General features: G+C 43.3%; 1 protein-coding gene across 1 annotated transcript in view; it reads right to left on the bottom strand.

Annotated features, from left to right (window-relative positions):
- The window catches only part of SLC16A3 (solute carrier family 16 member 3), a 91851-nt gene extending 77755 nt beyond the window's left edge, over positions 1–14096 (bottom strand). Inside the window, exon 1 of the mRNA XM_082272477.1 lies at positions 14069–14096. The gene's annotated coding sequence lies outside the window, so the exon portion shown is untranslated. The remainder of the gene's footprint in view (positions 1–14068) is intronic.
- Positions 14097–25593: the final 11497 nt, after the last annotated feature.

Below are 25593 nucleotides of genomic sequence, written 5' to 3'. Positions count from 1 at the left end.
GCCCAGTCTTGCAAATCTGCTGTCTGTCGGCCGAATTCTGTACTGACTGGCGAACAATCGGCCGCTCTGGTGTCGGCATACAAAAATTTTCATGCTTGCAAGACAGATTCTTTTCGGCCGAAAGTGAGCTGTCGGCTGTCGGAAGCATCATACTAACAAGCCGAAAATCGGCCGATCGTTCGGCGGCCGAACATTTTCGGCCGACAATCGGTACGTGTGTACGGGCCTTAAAGGATTTATTGCAAAGTAACTGAAGGAGAGTGTTGGAGGAGAGGAGCAGCCAAGGAGAGAAGGAGCTGGTTGTTTCCTGCAGAGACTCGGGAGGGTAATATCTGTGTGTCTTTGGAGACTTTGTAGCTGAAAAGTACAAAGTCAATAATATCTGGTGACTGGTGAGTGCTATAAATCACAGAGTGATGCAGGATACATTGGAAAGTCATATCAGCTGCACTGAAGCACTTTATGTTTAGAGCACTTTATGAAGAATGTATAAAGCACTTTGAATGAAGTCATTTCATGGGAAGGAATTCATAGATGAACTGTTTTTAATATTAGTAGCACTTTTACATTGGTTTATTCATTGAACATATCTATATAGGATTTCATGCATGATTTGAACTAGTTAACTTTATTATATGGATCTCACTTGAAGGTCTAAGAATATTTATCTTGTAAGGAAAGCGCAGTGGGTGAAGTTGAGGTTTTTGTGACAATTGAACAGGATAGAGGCACCTGAAGAACAGCAGCAGTCCAGCAGTCCAGATAGTATACCTGGAGCTTTAAAGTGACGGTGCTGTGGACAGGGCTGCTGTTAGAAATCACGGGGGCCCCATACAGCCTACCTGGTAGGGCGCCCCCCCCCCGAATTTATCAAGGCAATATTTAAAAAAAAAAAATACACTAAAATCATTATTAGCCGACATAAACATTACAGACAACCTGTGTTAATTAGACCTTTTTAATTGTTTTTTAAATTAAACATTTTTTTTTATAAATTATATATTTTTTTATTATTTTATTTTTTATTTTTTAAATTTAATTTATTTTATTTTTTTATTATAAATTATATATTTTTAAAAATGTAAAACATTTTTACAATTATTTTATTTTTACAATTTTATTTACATTTTTTATTACAATGTTTAATTATTTTTTTTACAATTTGTTATTTTTTTTTTACAGGACAGGGAAGCTGCAGCGCTGGGGTAAGGGGGGGGGGGCGGCACAGTGAAAGGGGGGGGGCCCATACAGCCTACCTGGTAGGGCGCCCCCCCCCCCCCCCCCCCGAATTTATCAAGGCAATATTTAAAAAAAAAAAAATACACTAAAATCATTATTAGCCGACACAAACATTACAGACAACCTGTGTTAATTAGACCTTTTTAATTGTTTTTAACATTAAACATTTTTTTTTATAAATTATATATTTTTTTATTATTTTATTTTTTATTTTTTAAATTTAATTTATTTTATTTTTTTATTATAAATTATATATTTTTAAAAATGTAAAACATTTTTACAATTATTTTATTTACATTTTTTATTACAATGTTTAATTAATTTTTTTACAATTTGTTATTTTTTTTTTACAGGACAGGGAAGCTGCAGCGCTGGGGAAAGGGGGGGGCGGCACAGTGAAAGGGGGGGGGGGCACACAGAGAGGGGGGGATCAGAAGCAGGCAGAACAGGGAGGGGGATCAGAGAAGCAATTACAGGAACGATGGAACGATGCCGTGTGTCTGTGCCTCAGCAGCAGCTGAAAGCTGGCAGGAGGGAGAGAAACTGGCTTTCAGCTGCTGCAGAGAGCAGCAGAGGGCATCCTTCTGTAAGTGCCCCTCTGCCCGACCACACCGATTCCTTGTTCTGCTGGGGCCCCCCTGTGTGCCCGGGCCCCCTACAGGAGGACTGGTGGTCTCCCCCTATCAGCGGCCCTGGCTGTGGAATAGATGCGAGATGCGGGATTAATGGCGCATGCTGCAACAACACCGGCCTAAATCAAATATAATATAGGGCAGCAGATACAAATGATTAATAGCGCACAGCTGTGGCTCTATAGACATGCATGGTCAATCATTCACGCTTTAATATGCAGCAGGCCTGGCTGGCTCAGCGTCAGATGTCATGCCTCAATCACAAGGGATTTTTAATTCATTAGTAGAAGGTTCCAGCTGGCCATCTACTGTGAGATGGTCTGAGCTAGAGAAATCTTTTATTACCCCCATCCAGTATGAATGGAGGAATCTCTCCTGCTGGATATTGTATTGTGACAGCCAGAACCCGCATCTGTCAGAGTACCAGAACAGCGGTTGCATCTGATTGGATGGAGCTGTTGTCCAGTAGACAATTTTCTACCCGGCTCCTTCAATTTTTAGATCGAAGAATGTCGGGAGGGACGGCGCCAACAAGGCCACCTAGAGCTTGAACTTGGTCCGGTTCATCACCAGGAATAGAGAGGAGCTCCGGCATCCCCCAAACTCATCTCTAGCACTCTTTGTTTTTGAAATCCAATTAGCTGCAAGCTGGGTCATTCATATCCAATAAATTTGCCCGCGAAAATTGGGTGGGCAATCTTTGTAAAATCTAGCGGCAATAACACTTTCTTCCAGGCAATGGACACGATAAGCCTGGGTTCACACAAGGTGGGGTGTGAATTTGCAGCAGATTCGCACTGTATCTACATCACAATCCATCCATGCGAACCAATGGCGGAGTGTATGTTAAGTTAACGACACCCCGTAATCGGTTTGTAAAAATAGCGCGATTTGCAGAATCGGATCACATGGGGGTAAACACACATGAGATCTGATTCTGGTGCCGACAAAAAAAGGGTCCTGCACCAGTTTGGTGTCAATGCGGTGCGATTTGAGACATACTAATCCATGGCACCAAACTGTAATTCGCACAGGAATGTGCTGCAATTCCTGTGTGAGTTACATGCGGTCAGGGCCATCTTACCCAATGGGCACGCTAGGAAGTTGCCGGGGGGCCCCACCTGCCCAGCAACCCAGCCAAGCATTAATCCCAATTCCCATGTGCATCCCGCCACGGGAACTTAGCAGGTGGCAAGCGCCTGTTGGCCCTGCACTGCTGTCAGGCCACTTGGGCCATGGAGGGGGAGCCACAACTGCAGGAATGCCTATCTGCCAATACGGGAACAGGCGCACACAGGACAGTCAAGTCTGACTCCCGTCCGTGTGTGTGTTCACCGGAACCAGCCGCCGAACTTGGAAGCTGTCATTACCCTGGCACTGCTGTACCAATAAATATCGCCTTATCAATAATTTGTATTTTTTTTCTCATGGGTGATTGTGTAGGCGGGGCCCCAGTGCACTGCATTGCCTGGGGCCCTTTAACGCTCTTAAGATGGCACTGCATGAGGTGTCTTGTACTGCAGCAGTGTGAATCCAGACTGATTCTGTAAAAAATTGGAAAAGCTCAGTGCACATTCCCTTATCTGCAGAGAAGATGGATTGAAGCCTTCAAGCTCCCTATTGGATACCAGCTCTTAAGCAACAGGAGCGAGAATGGGCAGATTTCACTTTCCATTACACTGAGCAAGACATATTCCCACCTACAGCTATAGTCTGTCTGGGCACGATTCAGGATAAAGCCCTTATAAACCTTTAAGAAGAGCTGCTTAATGCTCTATAGAAGTGAGACGTCTGGCTGGCCTGGTCTACAAAGCTATTTTTTAAAGGTACAATGCTGGCATGGGCCTAACCACGGGTATACTGCAAAATACTATAAAAGGGAAACAACTGGCTGGCTTGTAGGTGGGGTGCAGCAAGTGCGGCGGCAGTAACTTACACAGATGGGTTCAGTAGAAAACATGTGTTGAAGTAATGCAACGATAGTTCACAACAATCCGCCTGCCCAACCAGGTACACTCACTGATTCCAACGATGTAAAGATGACAGGTATCACCCGGGTTGACAGCGTCTGTTAAGAGAGTGGAACGCATTCTGGCCGTCTGGTGGCCAAGTGGGAAGATGTCAATCATCAGGAACCTTCCCTAGTTGGTAGAGGGACAGGGGTGCCTGTCCCCCTACCAACTCGCAAAAAGCGTGCCAAGCCTGAGAACCAGGCCCTTAAATAGGCTCTGCCTGATCCAAGATGGCTGCTGGGTCACATGGGGCAGCAGCATCCAAGTGGATGCTTCCCCAGTGACCCAAGAAACTATAGATGAACTTCCTCTTCAGATGCCACATGCAGTGGAGAAAGAAGACTGGACCTGCCTACAGACTCAGTCTACGCACAAGCTATTTGAAGGTACAATGGCAGCATGGGCCTAGCCACAGGTATACTGCCAGATAAAATAGAAGTAAGACTGGTTGACCTGGTCTACACACAAACTGTTATTTAAAGGTACAAATCTGGCATGGGCCTAGTCACAGTTGTACTGCCAGATACTACAGAAGTGACATGTCTGGTTGGACCAACCAGGCTACACATAAGTTGTTATTCAAGGGTGCAATGCCCGCGTTGGCCTAGACCAGTGATGGCGAACCTTGGCACCCCAGATGTTTTGGAACTATATTTCTCATGATACTCAACTACACTGCAGAGTGCTTGAGCATTATTGGAAATGTAGTCCCAAATCATCTGGGGTGCCAAGGTTCGCCATCAGTGGTCTAGAGACAGCAATACTGCCAGATACTATAGAAATAAGACATCTTGTTGACCTGGTCTACGCACAAACATAAATGATCTAGAGGAGGGGATATCTAGCACAATCTCGATATTTGCGGATGATATTAAACTAAGTAGGGCAATAACTTCTATGCAGGATGTGGAAACCTTACAAGCGGACCTGAACAAAATAATGGGGTGGGCAACTGCATGGCAGATGAGGTTTAATGATGAAAAAGTAATGCACTTGGGTGCCAGAAACACGAAAGCAAGCTACTCACTGGGGGGGGGGGGCCTCTGGGTGAGTCTAGGATGAAAAAGGACCTGGGGGTCCTAGTGGACAACAGGCTTGGCAGTGGCATGCAATGCCAAGCCGCTGCAAGCAAAAACCAACAGAATACTGGGATGTATAAAAAAGGGGTTGTCTGAGTTGTGATGGCTGATTGCAGGGGGGTATTGGACCAGTGGGACAGCCCCCATGGGTGTGTCTATGTAAATGCTTTGTTTTTAACAAGTCTTATGCCTAGCTACTCCTGTGGAGATGAAGTCAATACCCCATTGGTGAAGACTGTACGAGTGGGCGGCGACTGTCGGAGGACGTAAGAGAAAAAGAGATTTTTCTCCCACTCTACAAGACTCCGGTCCGGCCACATCTGGAGTATGCTGTCCAGTTCTGGGCACCGGTCCTCAGGAAGGATGTGCTGGAACTGGAGAGAGTCCAGAGAAGGCCAACAAAAATAATTAGGGGAATGGAGGACATCAGCTATGAGGAAGACTACAAGCATTGAACCTATTCTCTCTGGAGAAGAGACGATTGAGGGGGGATATGATATCAATGTACAAATACTGTACTGGTGACCCTAGCATAGGGAACAAACTTTTCAGATAAAGGGAATACAATAAGACACGTGGCCACTCACTAAAACTAGAGGAAAAATGGTTTAACCTTAAAATATGTAGGGGGTTCTTTACTGTCAGAGCAGTGGGGAGGTGGAATTCTCTTCCACAAGCAGTGGTATCAGCGGGGAGCATCGATAGTTTCAAAAAACTATTAGACGGGCACCTTAAAGACCACAACATACAGGGGTATACAATGTACGGTTAACATCAAACACACACACACATCATAGGTTGAACTGGATGGACTGATGTCTTTTTTCAACCTCACTAACTATATAACTATGTAACAAGCTGTTATTTAAAGGTACAACCTTGGCATGGGCCTAGTCACAGTTGTACTGCCAGATACTACAGAAGTGACATGTCTGGTTGGCCCAGTTTACACACAAGACAGGGGCGTAACTATAGGGGTTGCAGGGGTCGCAATTGCAACCGGGCCCGTGTGGCTCCCCTGTACACCTGGATAGGAGGGGCAGTGGAGGCAGCATGTAGAGAAATCACTGTCCTCCTTTTTCCCCCTTTAGCTGCAGGAGGAAAATGGAGGAGATTGGTTCCTCTGTATGCTGCCCGCCCCCCCCCCCCCCCTCCTATCTTGTGTTCTGCTGTCTCTGGGCCCCTGTGTGCTCCCCTGGTCCCCCCCCCCAACCCTGCTGTGCTGCCAGCTTCCTCCCTCCCTTCTCCTGGCAGCTGCTGCAGGGGATGTGTCAATAGAGAACCAGGAAAGCATTGGTAAATATGTAATTTATCAGCTCCTTCCTTTTCTGAATGGACAGAGTCATAGTCAGTGACATTGTACTGAAATAAAATAAAATGATAAAAAAATAATACAATTAAAATACCAAAAAATAAAAACTACTGACACCAGTGGGTGAACTTCCAGGATCGCAAAGGTCACACTTGCGACCGGGCCCTGGCATTCCACCACCGTGGGGGGGCCCCAAGATGGCAGGACTCACTACAGAACTCGTGAAAGGGTCCCGCTGTGGGACCGTAATAAAGGGCTTCGCAACGAGAGTAAAGGGCCCCAGGATCAGTGGGAAGAGCCCCAGGCTTGAAGGGAATGGCTCCGGCCAGGGGTCCGGGGGGCCCTTCATGGTTTTTTGCACCAGGGCCCTGGAGGTTCTAGTTACGCCTCTGACACAAGATGTTATTTAAAGGCACAATGCCAGCATGGACCTAGCCACAGACGTGCCAGGTACTATAGAAGTGAGAAATCTGGTTGGCCTGGTCCACTCAGAAGTTGTTACAGGTACAGGTGTACTGCCAGATACTTTTCCATTAGATGGAGTGCAAACTGATTAACAAACTCCAGGTTCATTAAATCCTGGCATAGCAACGGAAGCCATTAATGCACTACAATATTTGCGATGAGGCTGGACTTTTTACTCTGCAAAGTAATTATAGCACGTTGGAAAGCTGCTCTTCAATTTACGCAGAGTAGAGTAAGAGCAGCCAAAAATACACCCAGCATAAAGTCAAGATAACATGCCAAGAGGTCCGTAGAGCGACGGGCTATGATTTACAGGTCGATGTGGCGTAATGGATAACAGCCAACCAAAACTGTCATCTACTGCTGTACTGATATTAATGTTCAGAAAGCAACCGGCAACTGGATGAGCCCAGATGAGCCTTTAAAAATATACAACCTTAAAAAAAAAAACACCAATGCTAAATGTTACAACAGAAAAAAGTAACCAAATACACTTGGTCTACTAGAATGTAATGCCCCATACACACGTGCAGATTATCTGCAGACTTTTGTCTGCAGACTTACCTTTTCTATGTAGTGCAAGGGCCTGCCGGATTGCATACAAATTGAAAGTGTTTAGGTTTGACCTCATATTATATGGTTTTGGTAAGTCTACAGACAAAAGTCTGCAGATAATCTGCACGTGTGTATGGGGCATTAGAGGTACAAGTTGGTACTGACTAGTATTCCAATGTTTCTCTTTTTCCCCAGTTTTTCTCTATTGCTCAGCTAATGTGACCCCAAAACTTATGGAGAGAAGCCTGCAGGGGAGGGTCAAACAAACATGCTACGCAGGCAACTGACGTCCTCCTTATCAACTGATGATGTCATTCATCGTTAGCAGGTCGGCAGCTAGAGGGTTGTAATGGTGCACAATGAAAACCTGTGACTTTAAAGAGGAAGTATACTCCGCTTTTTAATTTTTACCTACAGGTAGGCCTATAATAAGGCTTACCTGTAGGTAAAATAAATATCTCCTAAATCTGCACGGTTTAGGAGATATTTACCCTGCATGCAGCCGCTGACACCAGCGGCGCATTCGCTCTGAAGCTCAGAGCTCCTTGCCGGAAAGTGAACTCCCGCACACATGTGCGGGAGTGACGTCATCGTGGCTCCGGCCACTCATAGCGCCGGAGCCGCCGAACCCCGAAGAGGCGCCGAGGGAACATGTCAGCTGCCTCGGCGGTGTCCAGGTGACCGTGTGGGGGCTTAGCTCTAAGGTAAGTATTTGATAATGTGCTAGTATGTGCTGCATACTAGCACATTACACCATTGTCCTGCAGGTTTTTTTTTAAACGGGATACAACCGCTTTAACCGCTTGCCGACTGCGCACAGTATATTTACTGCGGCAGTCAGCCCCGGCCAGGCAGAGTGACGTAGATCTACGTCGCTAGCCTGTCACCGAGTTTTGAGCCAATAGCGGGCGAGCGCGCGCCCGCCTCGGCTCGTTCACAGAGGACATCGGGTCACACTACGATCGTCGGTAGAGCGGGAGAAAGGCAGGCGGCTTATGTAAACAAGCCCCCTGTCATTCTCCCCTGTGTAAAAATGGAGATCAGACGGTTCTACTATGTAGGACCGTTGATCTCTGTTTTTACAATAGGAGACCTGTCCCACTACAGTTAGAATCACGCCCCTAGGGACACACTTAACCCCTCCCTCTCCAATACAGTTAACCCCTTCCCTGCCAGTGTCATTTTTAAAGTAACAGTGCATATGTATAGCACTGATTACTGTAGTAATGTCACTGGTACCCCCAAAAGTGTCAAAAATGTCAGTCAAGGGTCCGATCTGTCCGCCGCAATGTCGCAGTACCGCAAAAAAAAAATCGCAGATCGCCGCCATTACTCGTTAAAAAAAAAAAACACCAAAAATGACAAAAATCTTTCCCTTTGTTAGTAAACGCGATAACCTTTGCGCAAACCAATCAAAATACGCTTTTTGCGATTTTTTTTTTACCAAACATATGTAGCATAAAACAAATTGGCCGAAAATGTTAAAAAATTTTGATTTTTACATTTTTTTGGGGGGGAAATTCATATAAAAAAAAGTGAAAAATATTGTTATTTTTGCAAAATTTACGCTATTTTTGTTTATAGCGCATGATCAAAAAATCGCACAGGTGATCAAATACCACCAAAAGAAAGCTCTGTTTGTGGGAAAAAAAGGACGTGAAATTAGTTTAGGTACAGCGTCGCACGACCGCGCAATTGTCCGTTAAAGTCACGCAGTAAAAAAATCGCAAAAAACCCCCTGGTCAGGAAGGGGGTAAAATCTTCCGGCGCTTAAGTGGTTAAATGAATAAAAGGCAGACTTCATCCACCCGCTGACTTGTATACAATTTTTGGGAAATTTTTTGGGCATTTTGCTGAGGCACCCCTGAGGAAACCTCAAGGCACCCTGGTTGAAAAAGGCTGATCTATACTACAAATAATAAAGCAGAGCTGAGATATTGTTACTATCTATACTACAGATAATAAAACAGAGCTGAGATCTGATGAGCTACATATAAAATACTAAATATTGAACTCATACATATTTACAGTAGTTATTAGCAATATATTCTATTATTATTCGTATATTGTTACTATTTATACTACAGATAATAAAGCAGAGCTGAGATCTGATGAGCTACATCTAATATATAATCTATTGAGCTCATGAATATAAATGTAACACACGAGTGATCAATATCAGTCTGCGTAGGTCTACGCAGAAGAAGTAACACAGGTGATGTGGTCATGGAATTGTAGGCCACATTCTCACATAATCTACATTAACCCTACTAAATATTAACCATGACTCGCAGTTCTTTGGCAAAGAAAAGGCCGTGGCACTCTTTATTGGTTTAATATAAATGAGATCATGAACATTTAATTGCTTGTATAAAACACTCAAATACCAAAATAACTTGTAATTGCTCAGTTATAAACAACTCGAGCAACAATAAACATAAACATAAATTACCATCTGAAATACAACGTCCCCCCTGTGATACCAGGGTGACCCAACCACACAAAGGTGCTCGTGACAAGGGAGGGGGGGCAGGGAACTTTCCTCGGTGTGCTCTTCGGTGCAAAGGGAAGAACTCCAGACCGCACCAATCTTAAATAGCCTCTGCTCCAGCCACTAGAATGTTCCTTGAGAGCTGATTGGCTGTTACCTGTTACCTATGGCCAGGTAAAATTAACCACATAATTGCCTAATGATAACCACAGCAACCCTTTGAATCTATATAACTATGACCCCTTATATATTCTTTTGTTTCCAGCATTGGATACAAAGTATCAGAATGGAAGTTATTGGCCATAAGAAATCCTCAGCAGTTCCCATACAGGTAGGTCTATGCAGAAGAAGTAACACAGGTATATATACAGTAGTTATTAGCAATATAATCTATCAATATTCGTATATTGTTACTATCTATACTACAGATAATAAAGCAGAGCTCAGATATGATGAGCTACATCTAAAATACTAAATATTGAACTCATACATATTTACAGTAGTTATTAGCAATATATTCTATTATTATTCGCATATTGTTACTATCTATACTACAGATAATAAAACAGAGCTGAGATGTGATGAGCTACATATAAAATACTAAATAGTGAACTCAGAGTTGTATAAAGTACTCGAAAACCCATACTTGAGTAAAAGTACAAGTGCTCGATCAAAAAGTGACTTGAGTAAAAGTACAAGTGCTCAATCAAAAAGTGACTTGAGTAGAAGTGGAAGTGCTCGATCAAAAAGTGACTTGAGTAGAAGTACTAAAGTATTCAACATTTTTTGTACTTAAGTATTGCAAGTAGTTTTTTTTTAAAGTTTGCTACTCAAGTACTGAAAGTAAAAGTACCATTAGTTTTGAAAAAAAAATTGCTACTCAAGTACTGAAAGTAAAAGTACAAGTACTGTGTTATGTAGTTAGAAAGAAGTCAAAAGTTTGAACATCATATTGTTTTTTATTATTTCAAATGCAGCTTTTATTTATACATAGAGTAGTATTTATTTTCAAATGCGCTGATAATACACATGTTTTGAGCTTCATGAAACCTGCCATCTACTGTTCTGGCAGTGGTAATTTTTATAATTGTAACGAGTAACTATGCAGCACAAAATAAAAATATCGGAGTAGAAGTATTGAAATCATTGAAAAAATGTAGTGAAGTAAAAGTGGAAGTAGGAGAAAAAAATTCTACTCTAGGAAAGTACAGATACCGCCTTTCGGTACTTAAGTACAGTAGTGAAGTAGTTCTACTTAGTTACTATACATCTCTGAGTGAACTCTTCTTAAAGAGGTTGTAAACCCACTTCACAAACTTTTACCTATAGGTAAGCCTATATTAAGGCTTACCTATAGGTGCTATAAATATCTCCTAAACATGCACCGTTTAGGAGATATTTAGACCCCGTTCACACTGGGGCGACCTGGTCGCCTGACAGGTCACCGTAGGTCGCCTGCCATAGAGAAGCTGTGGACCCGTTCTAATAGGAGCGACACAAGTCACTCCGACTTAAAAAAAGGGTCCGGAGCTTCTTTGGGGCGACCTGGAGTGACCTGCATTGACTTCAATGTTATGAAGTCCGTGCCGGCCGTTCCGAGGTCGCGGTGCGAGCTGCGCACCGTGACCTGTGAGGTCGCCCCGGCAAGTCGGATCGCCCCAGTGTGAACGGGGTCTAAGAGTGCATACTGCCGATGATGTCATCGGCGCATGCGCTCTGAAGGAATGGCCACCCGTGCCGTTCCTTCAGAGTCCTATGCCGTGAACGGTGATGTAGTCGCTCCTCCGGCCAATCAGATGGCCGGAGGACGCGAACCCGGAAGCAGGACAGCCGGACATGTCGACCATCCTGTCGCTGAGGGGGCAGCACGGCGAGGGGTTCGTTTTAAGGTAAGTACTTCATGATGAGCTAGCATGCGATGCATACTAGCTCATTATGCCTTTCTCTTTACATGGCTTTTTTTTCTCGTTTTTTTTAAGTGACTTTACTTCCTCTTTAAGTTGGCCATACACTAGCCGAAAAGTAGTTCAAACTAATTTTTCGAAAAACGGAAAATCAGCCGTAAAAGCAGACGATCGTGCCATCATGTAATGACTGAATTTCGAACGATAAATCGTTCAATGGACATACATTAATCAGTTTTTCGTTCAGTTTGTCACATATACCTAATGCAAACAGTTCTGCCGAGCAGGGGCTGACTGGCAACTTTCAGCCCAGGGGGCAAGTACAAGCCAGAGGCCCATGTTGCAGTGACTCGGCCCCCCTCCCACTCTCCCTCTTCCCGGTCTTCTCTTGACCCCCATTCCAGGCTAAAACTCTGCTCCAGGTACTCTCTACTCACCGGCTGAATCCGGGTTCCCAACCTGGTCAGCAGGGGGTGGTTGGGGGGAGCTAGGACAGCTTGGTTGGGGCTGGCCCGGGGGAGGAGAGTCTCCAGTGGGGCATGGAACCGGCCTCTGCTCAGACACAGTTTACACCATCCATGCTGGGGGGGAGGGCTGCGCTCTGTCTTCATCCCGCACTCAATAGGTCAGCGGTGGGTACTTTTTACTTCTCTTCACCAGGAATCCTTTAGGCAAGTCTGTGGCAGAAGTGGTGCAGCCTTTTTACCAAGCATCAGAGTGGCCTGGGGGGCAACTGCCCCCCTGCCCCCTGGCCCAGTCCTCCCCTGCTGCCGAGAAACACATTAACTTTTCAATTTATCGTTCGTTCGGCAGAATTTTCCAAACTGTTCCTTCGATCTTTCAGCTCTGAAAAGTTAAAAATGATTTTCTATTCCTGCTCATTAACTGGACGAAAAACGAATGATCGGACCAAATGACAGATTTGCGAACGATTTTTCGGCTAGTGTATGGCCAGCTATACCGTAGTTATTAGCAACATATCCTATCAATATTTGTATATTGTTACTATCTATACTACAGATAAATAAAGCAGAGCTGAGATCTGATGAGCTACATATAAAATACTAAATATTGAACTCATACATATACAGTACTTATTAGCAATATATTCTATCAATATTCGTATATTGTTACTATCTATACTACAGATAATAAAGCAGAGCTCAGATCTAATGAGCTACATATAAAATACAGTACTAAATATTGAACTCATACAGTACTTATTAGCAATATATTCTATCAATATTCGTATATTGTTACTATCTATACTACAGATAATAAAGCAGAGCTCAGATCTGATGAGCTACATATAAAATACTAAATATTGAACTCATACATATATACAGTACTTATTAGCAATATATTCCATCAATATTCGTATATTGTTACTATCTATACTACAGATAAATAAAGCAGAGCTGAGATCTGATGAGCTACATATAAAATACTAAATATTGAACTCATACATATATACAGTACTTATTAGCAATATGTTCTATTAATATTCGTATATTTTTACTATCTATACTACAGATAATAAAGCAGAGCTCAGATCTGATGAGCTACATATAAAATACAGTACTAAATATTGAACTCATACATATACAGTACTTATTAGCAATATATTCCATCAATATTCATATATTGTTACTATCTATACTACAGATAATAAAGCAGAGCTGAGATCAGATGAGCTACATATAAAATACTAAATATTGAACTCATACATATATACAGTACTTATTAGCAATATATTCTATTAATATTCGTATATTGTTACTATCAATACTACAGATAATAAAGCAGAGCTGAGATCTGATGAGCTACATCTAATATATAAGCTATTGATCTCATGAATATAAATGTAACACACGAGTGATCAATATCAGTCTGCGTAGGTCTACGCAGAAGAAGTAACACAGGTGATGTGGTCATTCTTGGTTTCCAGCATTGGATACAAAGTATCAGAATGGAAGTTATTGGCTACAAGAAATCCTCGGCAGTTCCTATACAGAAATATATGACAGCTGATAATAGGAAAGAGTACAGCAGGGACCTGTCACACCCCCTCACTGTCACAGATCCCAGGTCTCTGTGCCCCCCTCTATTCCATCATCAGCACCCCCCCCCCCCAGATCTCATTCTTTGTTTCCAGCATTGGATACAAAGTATCAGAATGGAAGTTATTGGCTACAAGAAATCCTCAGCAGTTCCCATACAGAAATATATGACAGCTGATAGGAAAGTGTACAGCAGGGACCTGTCACACCCCCTCACTGTCACAGATCCCAGGTCTCTGTGCCCCCCTCTATTCCATCATCAGCACCTGGGACAGGTAATCCCCCCCAGATCTCCCCTCCAGCCCCCTTCCCCTGGCACCTGTAGTCGGTCCTGCCTGTGGTCAGCCTTCCTCCGATCCCTCTGCCTCCCTGCAGATGCCGCCTCTCTCTCTACTCTCCCTCTCTCTCTCTCGGAGCTTTAACTCGGCACCTCCTCTGGTGACGTCACGGAGGACAGCACCGACCAGTGTCACCTAGAAGGGAAGCTGAAGGTCACTGAGCATCATCCTCCTCCTGTGTACTGGTGGGATATACAGCATCCCCATAGAGGGGGTAGAGGGAGGAGAAAATAAGGGAGGGATTGGGGGAACCCATCGATCACACATCAGGATCTATAAGGGGGGGGGGAGGCATTGTAATCAGCTGTTGATGTGGGTGGTCCATATATAGGGTGCATTGTGTAGGCAAAGATCTAGATAAAGCTGGATGGGGGGGGGGGGGGGGGTTGCTGTCAAGTCATGGCCACGCCCACTGTAAAATGTCAGGCTGCTGTAATACTCTGTAATACTGACGAGAGGCAAGGAATGTGCAGGATTCCCAGCACTGTCAGTGTGAACATATGGAGGACATAATAGGGTTTGCCATTCAGAATGCTCTGTGATTCATACTGATGTCTGAATAATAATAGTAAAAAAAAAAAAAAAAAAACAGCAGTGATAAAAATAATAATATTAATAATAATGGAACTGCTACTACTAATAATAAAGCTAATAGAACTGCTATTAAAGTATAACTAAAGTCAAAACTTTTTTTGTTAGATTTGGATAGAGTGCAGAGGGATTAGAACCCCTGTCAGTTTTTATTGCTGTGTGTGCCCCCCATTAATGAGATTTGCCCTCTCTATTTGTCCTGTTTACTATTATCATTGAAGAGGAAGTAAACCCTTCCCAAAAAAAAAGAAAAAAAAAAAAAAAAAACCCCTGTAAGACAAAGGCATAATGAGCTAGTGTGCATCACATACTAGCTCATTATGAAATACTTACCTTAGAACGAAGCCCCCGCAGTGCCACCCGCTCAGCGACACCTGACATGTTCGGCCGTCCCGCTTCCTGGTTTGCGTCCTCCGGCCATCTGATTGGCCGGAGATGCGATTACATCACTCCCAAGCATGCGCGTGGGAGCCGCCGTTCACGGCACGGGGCTCTGAAGGAATGGCACGGGTGGCCGTTCCTTCTGAGCGCATGCGCTGATAATGTCATCGGCTGCATTAAAAGTAAATATCTCCTAAACGGTTTAGGAGATATTTAGAGTACCTATAGGTAAGCCTTATTAAAATGTGAAAATAAAAGAGTATCCCAAATTTTGGGTTGTCCCCAAGAAAAGTAATAGTGGAGAAATCTTTTAATGGGGACACTAGTTCTGGAGATTGGTAACAACCCCTGTCAGGTTTCTATTTCTGCCTGTGCCCCCATTAAGGAGATTGCATGGCTGAATTTGCATCGGATTCCGACACAACTCGCACAGGACCCTTTTTTGGGTCCGCACCAGACACAGATCGCATGGCTGTTCACACCTATGTTCACGCCCTGCATGTAGATTAGGGGGCCAGATGCATGGATAGGGGGGCGGCGCTCCTGCGCCACCAATGAATGGGCCGCCACTGCTATGCGATATGATTCATGTCCGAACTTAAAGTTTGCACTGCGATATGCAAACTGATCTGGGGTGTCGTTAACTTTGTATTGACACCCCCAGCGATTCGCATACAACAGTGTGAACTGCCTGCGAGTTGAATGCGATGTGGGAACCCACATTGGATTTGCAGAGTTTCCGCATCGCATATCTGTGAACCGGCACTGAAGGCAGTTACTGTGACTTTTTAAGTGCTGCCAAAGATACATTACATCTGTTACTTAGTATATTTTTATTATTGTAAATACATAATGTATATCTAAAAAATATTAAAAGACAGGAAGAAAAAAACAATTGTGTTTTAAACTATTTACATATGCTTATTTGCAATAATAAGGGTGCAGCACCTAATTCTGGTGATCTGCCCTTCCAGAATTGGATTGCGTGGGTGTTCACACCTATGCGACAGTGGCGGCTGGTGCTCTATGGGCCAGGGGGGAGGGGGGGGGGGGTCAGACGGGACCACACCATACCCCCCCTCCCGAACCACACCGGCCCACACACCATACCCCCTCCATCGGGTTGCCGGCTCACTCACCATGTGGAGGGCAGGCAGGCAGCAGCGGCGGCGTCAGGGCTTCCCCTCAGTCTTCTGCGTTTCCTCCCTCCTCCTTGGCCAATGGCATGGTTTCTCCTTTTGGCCAATCGGGAAACGGGTCTCAGGACCCGCTTCCTGATTGGCTAAGAGGAGGATCCATGTGACAATAGTGAATATTCATTTGCTATCATCACACAACTGCGTGGGCTCAGGGCGCAGTGCTCTGCGCCCCGAGCCCACCCTTTTTTGAAGCCTATTAGAGCCTCTGGCTCTAATCACGTGCTTAAAAAAAAAAATCCCCCATTGCAATCCATGTGTCCGGCGCCCTGCATGTAGATTAGGGGGCTGGATTCATGGATAGGGGGGCGGTGCCCCTTCGCCCCCAATGGACAGCCACTGCTATGCGATCTGATTCATGTCCGAACTGACAGTTCGCACTGCGATATGCAAACTGATCTGGGGGTGTCGTTAACTTTGTATTGACCCTCCAGAGATTTGCATATAGCAGTGTGAACTGCCTGCGAGTTGAATGCGATGCGGGAACCCACAGTGGATTTGCATGGTTCCCGCATCGCATATATGTGAACCGGCACTGAAGGCAGTTACTGAGACTTTTTAGGTGCTGCCAAAGATACATTACACCTGTTACTTATATATTATGTATTTACAAAAATATTTACAAAAATATTTACAAAAATATAAAAATATTCTATCTAAAAACTATTAAAAGACAGGAAGAAAAATGTAATCCATTTACATATGCTCATTTGCAATAAAAAAGGGTGCAGTGCAGTGCAGTTACTTAGGCCGGCCATATACGGTTTGAATCGTTATTGGGCAGGCTGAATGTACCAAGTTGATCGATCGATCAATCAACTTGGGTACAACAGCCTGCCGGATTTTCTTGTGATTATCACTATTGGCTGCTATAGCTGCTAGCGATAATTATTGTCTTCTTCCAGCAGGGATGGCTTCCGGCAATGACCCGGCAGGAGGGATTGCTATCTGTGTTGATAGGGAAATTGAGCGAATAAATTCACTCCGTGTATGGCTGATAATTGGCCGAAAGGAGAGGCCATGCTATTGGCCAAGGAGGAGGAGGAGGGAGGAGACACAGGGGAAGCGGTATGGATGGTGGGGGGTGGTATGGACAGTGTAAGCTGGTGTAGTCCGGGGGGGGGGGGATGGTGTGGTCCGTCTGACGCCCCCCCCCCCCCCGGCCCATGGAGCACCAGCCGACACTGGTGATAAATATTTAAATAGCTGTAATAAATAAAATATGGCTTTTATCAAGTAATGCATCTTTGTAACACATGAAAAGTCCTGGTAATTAATTGTGTTCTTATTATAAAGTCCTGTTAAATCAGACCCTGCTTGAAATTAAAAGTTACCACTGTGTAGTAGATCCCCCCTCCCAATGTAAAAACACCAGGAAAAAAATACAAAAAACAAAATAGAAAAAAAACCTTGTTGTTGCCTAGGCACCAGTGATGTCACACATCTTGCACCCTGCCTCACCAGGGGGCTCTGAGAAAGTTGAAGACCCCTAATCCTGTGAGAGTTGCCCCTATGCATTGGGATTTGGGATCTCACCGGAAGTCAGAGTGACATCATCGGTGCCCAAACAAATATGCCAAACACCGGGGTTTCTCCTAATTTTTTTATTGATATATTCCCTAGGGTGGCACACCTGGCACAGTGGACCCAGAGCCTGGAAACACCATAAGCGCTGTTTGATCCCTTGTTATCATAAGATAACAGGGATCCACTACCTCTGGCAAGTTTTTAATTTCTACCATACCCTAAAGGCGATTAGAGGTTCCCACCACCGTAACATCCCTCACCACCTGGATGATGCACATGGTTGCTCTCACTGGATGAGGCACTATTTGATGGACTATTATTATTTTGGACAGTTTGGTAGGATGCACTGAGCACTTTATGCACTATTATTTTGCACATTATTTATTTATGCACTTTATTTAATTAATATTTTAATATTAATTATCTACTTTGCAGCACAAGTTTTTGTGATTTATATCACAGTATACATTGATATATTATTTATTTTAGCACATATGCCCCTTTGTGGTTACATGGAATTTTACGTTGCTTGAATTGTAGTCTGCGATTCTGAGATCTTGACTTTTTTCCTTTGTGGATGTGGAGCAACAGCAATTCCCTTATATCAAGTGCACTTACTGTTGGTTGTCTTTGGCGCGAGTGTTTATACCTAATTTACTGCTCACAATTACCGCCAGCCTCTCTGCTATGACAAAATGTACTACACAGTGTCTTAGGTGTTTTTTGAAATTCTCCTGCTAAATATCTTATTTCACCTTGCCGATCTGCGGTCACGTGACCGCCCAGCAGACGTCAAAGGGGGGATCTCAGCCCCTCCCTCTGTAGACGCTGAGCACGTGCACTCATCTTCTTTGGTCGACCATGGCGACGCCTGTTCTGAGTGGAACCTGTCCTGTTAAACCGCTGTATGGTCTTGGCCACCGTGCTGCAGCTCAATTTCAGGGTCTTGGCAATCTTCTTATAGCCTAGGCCATTTTTATGTAGAGCAATAATTATTTTTTTAAGATCCTCTTTTCCATGAGGTGCCATGCTGAACTTCCAGTGACCAGTATGAGAGAGTGAGAGCACTGACTAATTTGCAATAACAGCAAATTGAACACACCTGCTCCCCATTCACACCTGAGACCTTGTAACACTAACGAGTCACATGACGCGAGGAGGGAAAATGGCTAATTGGGCCCAATCTAGGCATTTTTACTTTGGGGTGTACTCACTTTAGTTGCCAGCGGTTTAGACATTAATGGCTGTGTGTTGAGTTATTTTGAGGGGACAGCAAATTTACACTTGGTCAGCCTGACAAGTCACGCACCGTCGCGTCCCATAGTGTAGTACAGGACCGGTTCTAATAGGAGCGACACAAGTCGCTCCGACTTAGAAAAAGGGTCCTGTACTACTTCGGGGCGACCTGGAGCGACTTGCATAGACATTCATTTTATGAAGTCCGTGCAAGTCGTGCCGAAGTCACGGTGCACGCAACTTCACAGGTCGCCCCCTAAGTTGGATTGCCGTAGTGTGAACTGAGTCTTATACAAGCTGTACACTCACTACTTTACATTGTAGTAAAGTGTCATTCCTTCAGTGTTGTCACATGAAAAGATATAATAAAATATTTACAAAAATGTTAGAGGTGTACTCATTTTTGTGAGATACTAAATATTAAAGCAGAGTTCCACCCTGAAAATTTTTTTTTTTCACTGTCCGCTTGCTTTAATTTACCTGAATAAGAAATGGATAGTTAAATTTTTTTTTGTTTCACTTACCTTCTTTTTAATGAAAATATACTTACCTTCCTTCCTCTTCCTCCCTCTGCGGCCTCGGCCCCCCCGATGTCACTTCCTCCTTGCATTGACTCCTGGGAGATGAGCGTCATCAATCCCAGGAGTCAATGCACCTGCACCAGCCCTGCTTGTCACTTCCGGTGCAGGCGCGTCATTCCCTGCTGAACAGCAGTGCAGAAGTGCAGAAGTTGTGCAGGGATGACGCGCCTGCACCGGAAGTGATGAGCAGGGAATTCTGGGACTCCGACGTCACCAAAGAGGACACTCCGGCTTCAGCTGCCCATACCGGAGATGGCAGCGCTGGACAAGACATTTTCAAGGTAAATATTTCTTCAAAAAGGTAAGTGAAACAGGGGACAGTTTCGAGGCTATCGTTGCTTAACCACTTTACCACCGGAGGATTTTGCTGTCTTACGTCCAGGCCACTTTTTGCGATTCTGCGCTGTGCGACTTTAACTGACAATTGCGCGGTCATGCGACACCGTACCCAAACGAAATTTACGTACTTTTTTTCCCACAAACAGAGCTTTCTTTTGGTGGTATTTGATCACCTGTGCGATTTTTACTTTTTGCGCTATAAACAAAAAAAGAGCGTTTATTTTGAAAAAATAACAATATTTTTTAAATTTTTTTATATGAAATCCCCCCCCCCCCCCCCCAAAAATGTAAAAATCAATTTTTTTTTAAATTTTTGGCCAATTTGTTTTCTGCTACCTATGTTTGGTAAAAAAAATCACAATAAGCGTATTTTGATTGGTTTGCGCAAAAGTTATTGCGTTTACTAACTAAGGGAAAGATTTCTGTCATTTTTGGTGTTTTTTTTTTTTTTAACGAGTAATGGCGGCGATCTGCGATTTTTTTTGCGGGACTGCGACATTGCGACGGACAGATCGGACCCTTGACTGACATTTTTGACACTTTTGGGGGTACCAGTGACATTACTACAGTAATCAGTGCTATAAATATGCACTGTTACTGTAATAATGACACTGGCAGGGAAGGGGTTAATTTTATTGGAGAGGGAGGGGTTAATGTATGCCTGGTGCTTACTGACGTGTGGGGGGGGGGGGGAGGTGACTGAGTGAGTCAGGGACAGATCGGATGTTCAGCGAACATTCCGATCTGTCACTCCCTGTCACTTAGGAGATCCACCCGCTCTGTTTACACAAGCGGGCGCATCTCCAAACTAGATTCCCCGACGATCCTGGCTCCTCCCCTGGCCCGACTCCTGCTGTGAATGAAAACAGCGGAAGCGCGCCTCCGGCGGCGCGCAAGCGCCGCCTACAGGGGGAGGAGTCCAGCGATGTAGGTGTACGTCGCTGGACGATAACGAGCCACTGTGCCGCACTAGAGGCACAGTGAGCGGAGTTAAAGTGGTTAAATGCACTAGCCCTGACTGTGCCGGGGGTATTTTTAGCTTAAAATTTTTTTCTAGGGTGGAACTCCGCTTTAAATCGCCTTTCTCTATTTCTAGCCTCCAATTATCTAGGCTCATGGAAACAGCTCTTATCTCATTGTTGACTAAAGACAAAAGACTCTCCAGTAATGATTACCAGCCAGAGGTCACATGACCTAATAAAATTGGGACTTCATTGATATTTAAATGCCTTACTAATCCGTGTGAACTTTAATGACAGGTTCTCTTTAAATGCTTTGCTGTCTTAAATTTAAAATAAAAGGGTTGGCATCGAAAATAGCATTTGTAAGAACACACATAGGCACATCATTATTCTACCAGGTGCTGGAGAAAGGAAATGACACATCTAAATCAATACAAGTGATGTGATGAATGAGATCATGTGACCTGTGGTGCATACGACCTGTCCCCTCTGGGCAAAGGAGGGTAGATCCACTTCAGAGCTGCTATCACATCCAATTACAGCAAGGAGAGGAAAGACAACCAGGTTGTGTGGATGCAGATACTGTGCCATTCAACGGCACAAACTGCCAACATAAAAATGAGATTTTATAGTTTTGATTATGGTACCATGTGGATATGTATTCATCCAACGTATGATCTACAGTAGATCCACCCTCATAGCTACCAGCAATTTATAACAATATATTTCCAGAGACACATTGCTTCTCAGCTGGTGTAGCTAAGAGAGCACATCAAATGTAAAAATGAGCACAGCATATGAGTGTATAACCCTAGGCCTAGACCGCGGGATTGCTGCCTGGGTCAGCTGGTGGTATAATGATATATTGTATACATACAACAGAATTTTTCCCTTTGGGAATTCAGCTATAGGAAAACTGTTATAAACTTGTCAAGTCATGATAGATAGATAGATAGATAGATAGATAGATAGATAGATAGATAGATAGATAGATAGATAGATAGATAGATAGATAGATAGATAGATAGATAGATAGATAGATAGATAGATAGATAGATAGATAGATATTGTAAGGCGCTGGCTCTGGCTAGCAGGATTGTTGATATTGTGTATGTGTCACCTAGGTTTTCTCACACACACAAGGAGTGTGTTTGCATATAGCCACAAGAGAGGGCTACCTATAGCGCTTGCTTTAAAAGTGCATTGGTATTTGTACTAATTAACCACTTAAGCCCCGGAAGATTTTACCCCCTTCCTGACCAGGGCCTATTTTGCGATTCGGCACTGCGTGACTTTAACAGACAATTGCGCGGTCGTGCGACGCTGTACCTAAACGAATTTGACGTCCTTTTTTTCCCACAAACAGAGCTTTCTTTTGGTGGTATTTGATCACCTGTGCGATTTTTTGATCACGCGCTATAAACAAAAAAGAAGCGTCAATTTTACAAAAATAACAATATTTTTCACATTTTTTTATATGAAATTCCCCCCCAAAAAATGTAAAAATCAAAATTTAACATTTTAGGCCAATTTTTTTTTTAACCATATGTTAAAAATTGCAAAAAGCGTATTTTGATTGGTTTGTGCAAAAGTTATTGTGCTTACTAACTAAGGGAAAGATTTTTGTCATTTTTGTTGTTTTTTTTTTTAACGCGTAATGGTGGCGATCTGCGATTTTTTTTGCGGGACTGCGACATTGGGGCGGACAGATCGGACCCTTGACTGACATTTTTGACACTTTTGGGGTTACCAGTGACATTACTACAGTAATCAGTGCTATATATATGCACTGTTACTGCAAAAAAGACACTGGCAGTAAAGGGGTTAACTTTTTTGAGAGGGAGGGGTTAAGTGTGTCCCTAGGGGCGTGTTTCTAACTGTGATTGGCTGTGGCTTGATGTGTAAGAACAGTGATCAACGGTCCTACATAGTAGAACCGTATGATCACCATTCTCACACAGAGGAGAATGACAGACGGCTTTGTTTACATTAGCCGCCTGCCTTTCTCCCGCTCTAAAGGACGATCGCGAGTGACCGGCGGACATCGGGTCCGCCGGGCACACGCGCGGGAGAGTCAGTGACCGCGCGGGAGCGCGCCTCCGGCGGCGCACGCTTGCTCCCTAGAGCCTTACAGGCTAGTAACGTAGCCCTACTTCGCTTTGCCTGTGAGGGGCTGACCGCCGCCGTAAATAGTCGTGCGGCGGTCGGCAAGCGGTTAAAGTGCCAATAGTGCATTGCAAATTATTACAGTGATATATTAACAAGTAAAATGGGTATATATATGGTGTCTCCTTCAAATAAATAAATAGTAGTGTTCAAGGTAAACCAAATGCTAATAATACACAAAGGCAGTAAATAAATACAATAAAATGATTTTTTTTATAAAACATTTGCATAGCAATTCACCCAGTGAGAGTGCACATATAATAATTCTGTGCAAATTCAGCAAATTAAAAAAAAAAAATGTTATTAGGCTATTTCCTGTGCTGGTTGAATGTTTTTCCTTTTGTACAATTAAAATGCTGCATTCGACCACTAGGTGGTACTAGGCATAATAGATATCTATCTATGAGCACTGGTGTAAAGTGGGAGACAGCAGTCTTCCAATTTTTTTCCGGATGAATACAGTACTGATTAATTAAATATCGAACGTTCTTGTATCGTATGAGAAAAATTTTAAGGTTTTTGTGGAAACAGTGTTTGTTTGTTACCTTGCCTAAAGTGTTTGTAAAGGGAGGACATTAAGGTAAAAAATGTCCCAGCAGTTGCATTGCTCCCTTACCCCTCTTATACTTACCTGAGCCCTTTTTTGATCCAGCGCTGTGCCTGTCTGCGGCAGCTCTCTCCTCACAGGACACAGATGCAGCAGTGGGAGCCATTGACTCTTGCTGCAGTAAAATAAATTTGGTATGAAGGGAAAGGCGCTAGGCCAAGCTATGTGTGTCTATGGATGCACACAGCCCCCCTCGGGAAGCGAGCTCACAGGTAAGAAAGTGGCCTCCTATGGGAGCACACAGAGGAGGAGCCAAGAGTGCTGGTGGGGGACTACAAAAATGGTAAAGAAAGTATAACAGCTTTATTATTTAACCACTTGCCAACCATCCAGTTATTTTACTGCAGGCGGGTGGCACAAGCCAGCCAGATTACATACATGTGGCATCCGACCTGCTCCGCTTTGGGGGCACGCAGCACCCCACTCCCACAACTGCTGTGTTTATAGGGTTACCACCTCATCCCTTTAAACCGAACACATATTAATTACACAGATTCTGTGGCTGATTAAGGTGGTAAATAAACTCCCTTAGTGCCTTATGTGCATGAAAATAGCCTCAGAACCTGTGTAATTAATGTGTTCGTGTTTAAAGGGAGGAGGTGGCAACCCTATGTGTCCACCAGACTGGCACTCGGGGCCCAGTGATCTTGTGATCGCTATGCGATCACATTGTCAACAAAGCTGTTATGAATTAATTCATTCAAAACAGCTGTGTTTTCTATGCTGTGATTGTCCCACAGCTATCACATGGTACCTAAACACCCTGTACCATGTGATTAGCTGTAGCCAATCACAGATCACAGCTGTCATGAATGTAACCCATTCATGACCGTTGAAAACTTTGCTGTTACAATAATCTTCATTTAATCTTCGAAAAATCTCTGATCATTGCCTTAGAGTACTAGAGTTACTGTTGTGACACTGAACTACTCTGATAAAAGTATGTAGAAAAAAATGTAAAAAATAATTTTAACCACTTTACCACCGGAGGATTTTGCTGTCTTACGTCCAGGCCACTTTTTACGATTCGGCACTGTGCAACTTTAACTGACAATTGCGCGGTCATGCAATGCCGTACCCAAACTAAATTTACATCCTTTTTTTCCCACAAACAGAGCTTTCTTTTGATGGTATTTGATCACCTCTACGCTTTTTATTTTTTGCGATATTAATAAAAAAATGCGACAATTTTGAAAAAATAACAATATTTTTCTACTTTGACAGTTAAAAAATATCCAATATATTCAATTTTTGTCATATATTTAGGCCAAAATGTATTTAGCTACATGTCTTTGACAAAAAAAATTCTCAATGAGCGTATTTTTTAACCGCTTTAAGACCGAAGATTTTACTCCATTCCTGACCAGGCCATATTTTGCGATTCGGCACTGCGTTATTTTAACGGACAATTGCGCGGTCGTGCAAAGCTGTACCCAAATTAAATGTATGTCTTATTTTCCCCACAAACAGATCTTTCTTTTGGTGGTATTTGATCACCTGTGCGATTTTTACTTTTTGCGCTATAAACAAAAAAAGAGCGGCAATTTTGAAAAAACAACAATATTTTTCACATTTTTTTTATATGAAATTCCCCCCCAAAAAAATGTAAAAATCAAAATGTTTTATCACTTTAGGTCAATTTGTTTTCTGCTACATATTTTTGGTAAAAAAAATCACAATAAGTGTATTTTGATTGGTTTGCGCAAAAGTTATTGCGTTTACTAACTAAGGGAAAGATTTCTGTAATTTTTGGTGTTTTTTTTTAAAAAGTAATGGCGGCGATCTGCGATTTTTTTTTGCGGGACTACGACATTGCGGCGGACAGATCGGACCCTTGACTGACATTTTTGACACTTTTGGGGGTACCAGTGACATTACTACAGTAATCAGTGCTATACATATGCACTGTTACTGTAAAAA

The sequence above is a fragment of the Pelophylax lessonae genome (genome assembly GCF_965119305.1).
Source record: "Pelophylax lessonae genome assembly, chromosome: 11".
Taxonomy (NCBI): Eukaryota; Metazoa; Chordata; class Amphibia; order Anura; family Ranidae; genus Pelophylax; species Pelophylax lessonae.
The sequence above is the reverse complement of the archived record's forward strand: the minus strand, read 5'-3'. Positions and strand labels throughout refer to the sequence as shown.